Here is a 4,291-nt window from a genome sequence, read left to right as displayed (position 1 = left end):
AGATTAGCCGCCTGATTCGGGTATAAACTTTATACCTGTGATTTAAGTGGAAAAGTGTAGAAACATTTTGGGAAATTTGTACACGATTTTGGAACAGTCAAGGACACTTGATATTCACCCCCTTCAAACTGTCTTAGTCAGATTTAATGCTGTGAGTTTACTGCTTGTGGAGCTTTCGCTTCCTGGAGACATTTGAAGTAATTAAGAACATAAATTTGGGGAAATTAGGTTTGTAAATGTGACTGCTTACACTAGGGATTTAATAGTTCAGAATGAACTGTTTGAATATTAGTCAAATTAATCTCCTTGAAAGTGATATTAAAATTTCCTGGATTTGCAAATAAAATTTAATACACAGGTTGAACTTCAAAACCTAAAGAAAACCAGATATTAAAGTGTGAATTAGTATTAATCTGTTCATCTAGGATCGGATTCGGAGAAGGCAAAGGCACCCCACTCCAGTACTGTTGCATGGAAAATCCCATGGATGGAGGAGCCTGGAAGGCTGCAGTCCATGGGGTCGCTGAGGGTCGGACACGACTGAGCGACTTCAATTACACTTTTCACTTTCATGCATTGGAGAAGGAAATCGCAACACGCTCCAGTGTTCTGCCTGGAGAATCCCAGGGACGGGGAAGCCTGGTGGGCTTCTGTCTATGGGGTCGCACAGAGTCGGACACGACTGAAGCGACTTAGCAGCAGCAGCAGCAGCGGTAGGATCAGATTAATTTGACATTGTGTGTGTGCAGTTGCTCAGTCGTGTCCGACTCTTTGAGACCCCATGGACTGTAGCCTATGAGGCTCCTCCCTCCATGGGATTCTCCAGGCATGAGTACTGGAGTGGATTGCCATTTCCTTCTCCAGGGGATCTTCCCAACCCAGGGATCGAACCCAGGTCTCCTGCATTCCAGGCAGACACTTTAACCTCTGAGCCACCAGGGAAGTTAATTTAAAATAAAAAACTAACAGTGATCTTATTGTTTTTGTTACAAAAGCTACTTTCAAAGACACTCAGATCTCACTGACATTTCCTCTCATGTCTGCGCTGAGACCTTAGTCTATAGGACAGGACCTCCAAGGACCCACCCTAATCAAATCGTTTCCACTCCGCTCGGCCAGCTCTATCACCCCTGGGGGTCTCCCCTCTATTTTAAGGGAATTCCATGGGCGGTAGATAGTTGCCCTGTGGTTTTTGAGTGAGAAATACAGCTTCCTGGGTGACCTCCTTTAAGACTCTTCTCTGAGAAAATAGACGCTTTTCCTCTAATCTGGCTGGTTCAGGTGCTCCCATCCCGACCTGAAAGTCTGGCCACTTGGAGAAGCATCAGTAACTCCTTCCCTCTGGAGCCCCCAGGCTGAGAAGGGTGGATGCACTTCTGAAATAATTTAAGCCCTTGAAGCTCAGAGACAGGTCCCCATCTGTGACAGCCTCTTCTGCCACCCCCAAGGTATTAACTGTTGGAAGGTCCTTTCTGGGATAGAGATGGTGAAGTTATTAAAACTCAGGGAAGTTTACGGCTAAGTGACTAACTTGCATGCTTTTTCTGGAGCTGTTTGATCTCTTACCACCTTCAAGTTTTAGAATTTGGGAACCATTTTTATTTGTACAGAAAGACAAGTGCAACAAACACGATCTCAGTGAATGTTCTGCTTGCCTGTCGCCCTGAAATGTCAGCCAGTCTTTAGCTAGGGCTAGGAAACAGCAATCTTGTGTTCCCTCTGACGGACGTTAATCTGACGGATGTTAATCTGACGGATGTTAATCTGACGGTCACCACAGGAGGAGGATCACTGGAGCTATTGTTCATCTGGGGTGGGGGGGGCGGGGGGCGGGGGGTTTCCAGTAAGACTCTGGGCTGCCTCAGAGCCCTGTGACTAACCTGTCAGTCGCTCAGTCATGTCTGACTCTTTGAGACCCCATAGACTGTAGCCCTCCAGGCTCCTCTGTCTATGGGGATTCTCCAAGCTAGAGTACTGGAGTGGGTTGCCATGCCCTCCTCCAGAGGATCTTTCCAACCCAGGGATCGAACCCAGGTCTCCCACATTGCAGGCAGATTCTTTACCAGCTGAGCCACCAGCAGGGTGAGAAGCCCCTGGAAACCCACTTGCACTTTTCTCCAGCTCTTCCCTCCACACTCTCCTGCAGTGTCCATAGGAGATTCGTTGGAAGTCAGCGGCTTGCTGTTATCCCAAATGTTAGTGCCCACCGCAATGAAGGGATTCCCTAGAGAAGCACCTGAAACCGGGGCCTGGCCCTGCCCATGGGGAATGCAAAGACCTTACTCCGATGAGCTTCAGGAGTATGCCAGGGCTGGGATCTTCCACTTGCATTCAGTCCTCACACGCTCTTTGCAAGCACTGTAAATTGTACAAGGGAGAATGGGTGAAAATTGCATTTCAGGCTGAGTGTTTGAGACTTTCCCCCAGCCTAGGCATGTCTCTGCTTGAAAATCATTCCTTTTGGGTGAGACATTGCTTTCCCCAGAGACCATATCCCAGGAGTAAGTGAGATCATCGGAAAGCTGCTCACCAGGCTCAGGATCTGGGGGGTCTTGATGTCAAACACCTGAGTCTGCATCAGATGTGTCACTCATGGAAGGATGGATGAATAGGTGGTTAGTTGGGTGGATGGATGGTTGGATAGTTGCGTGGGTAGATGAGTGAGTGGATGAATGGTTGGGTGGGTGAGTAGATAGGTGGGTAGATGGATGTGTGAATGTTTGATTGGGTGGTTAGTTAGATGGGTGGATGATTGATTAGATGGGTGGAGGGATGAATGGATGGGTCATTGGTTGGTTAGTTGGGTGGACAGATGGATGGATAGTTGGATAGTTGGCTGGGTGGATGGGTGGGTGGGTGAGTAGATGGGTGAATGGATGAGTGGATGGTTGATTAGATGGGTGGGTGGTTGGTTGGCTGGTTAAGTGTGTGGATGGTTGGATGGATAGTTGGAAGGTGGGTAGATAGATGAACAGCTTTCACTTCTCTAGCTTGAGGTTTAGATGCTGCTCCCCAGGGCTTTGCTGGGCATCTCTGGTAGCTCAACTGGTAAAGAATCCTCCTGTAATGCAGGAGACCCTGGTTCAATTCCTGGGTCAGGAAGATCCCCTGGAGAAGCAATGGACTACCCACTCCAGTATTCTTGGGCTTCCCTTGTGGCTCAGATGGTAAAGAATCTGCCTGCAATGTACGAGACCTGGGTTCGATACCTGGGTTGGGAAGATCCCCTGGAGGAAGTCATGGCAACTCACTCCAGTATTCTTGCCTGGAGAATCCTCATGGACAGAGGAGCCTGGCGGGCTCCAGTCCATGCAGGGTGGCAAGGAGTCTGACACACTGAGCAACTAAGCACAGCCCAGCAGAGCACAGAGCTTTGTCTGTTCTGCTTGACTGGGATTCCATCACTTTAGAGACAGAATGCTTCTTGTAGAATCTTATATTGTGAGAGCAAGTGTGAGAGTGACTTGTGGTGAGACATGAATTAGAAGGTGATGGCGGGGAGTGAGAAGAGGGATGAAGGAAGAAGGAAGACAGAGAAGAGATTGAGAGGGAGCAGAGAGACTGGATGAAGTAAATGGAGTCTGGCAGCTTTGAAGGTGACCCAATTACAGGCCAGTTACTTCTAATAACACCTTGTATCTCCTCAGTGCCTTTCTTTTGGGAGCTCAAAGCCTGTTACCGATTCTATGAGCCTGCATGACCTTCCATCAAGGGCAATACTGCTATTAGCATCATCACCATTTAATAGGCGAGGAGGCCTACAGAAGTGGAGGGACTTGCCAAGGTCCCTGGCATCTCACAAAAGATGAAGCCAGCATGCAGGAAAATGTTCCCTCCGTTAGCAGCCGCCTCCCAACCCAGGTGAGTCGTACGGTCTCCCTGACCCATTGTCTCGGAGCAAACGACCATGCACTCTGAAGACCTAGTAAGTCATCCGGGTCTACAGTGCACTGTGAGGTCACAGATGTTACCAGCCTGGTTTCAAGCAGAGGACGCCCTGACTCAGTTCCTAAGTCACTCGATATGCCAAGGCCAGAACTGGGACAGGGGGAATCTCAGGGCTGGGAGGCCAAGCTTTGTCCTTGGGCAGAAAATAGCACCAGATCAGGCGATGCCGTGACTCAGGAGGCACGCGAGGGTGACTACCCCCTCCTCTTTTGCCACCGAGAGGCCAATTGGGACCTCCTTACTCCTGGCCTCAGCTCCTCAACTGTCCCTGCCTCTGTCACCCCTCCAGCCTTCTCTTACACATCCTCCCACTCCTAGAGGCTCATGAAGCTCCTAGTTATCA

The 4,291-nt window shown here is 49.2% G+C and overlaps 1 non-coding gene across 1 annotated transcript; it reads right to left on the bottom strand.

Annotated features, from left to right (window-relative positions):
• Positions 1–870: 870 nt before the first annotated feature.
• TRNAS-GGA (transfer RNA serine (anticodon GGA)) lies at positions 871–942 on the bottom strand. Its single transcript has one exon. It is a non-coding gene; the product is annotated as a tRNA-Ser (tRNA).
• Positions 943–4,291: the final 3,349 nt, after the last annotated feature.

Source organism: Capricornis sumatraensis, chromosome 1 (assembly GCF_032405125.1).
Source record: "Capricornis sumatraensis isolate serow.1 chromosome 1, serow.2, whole genome shotgun sequence".
NCBI lineage: Eukaryota > Metazoa > Chordata > Mammalia > Artiodactyla > Bovidae > Capricornis > Capricornis sumatraensis.
Note: the sequence above shows the minus strand (reverse complement) of the source record. Positions and strands in the feature narration are given on the sequence as shown.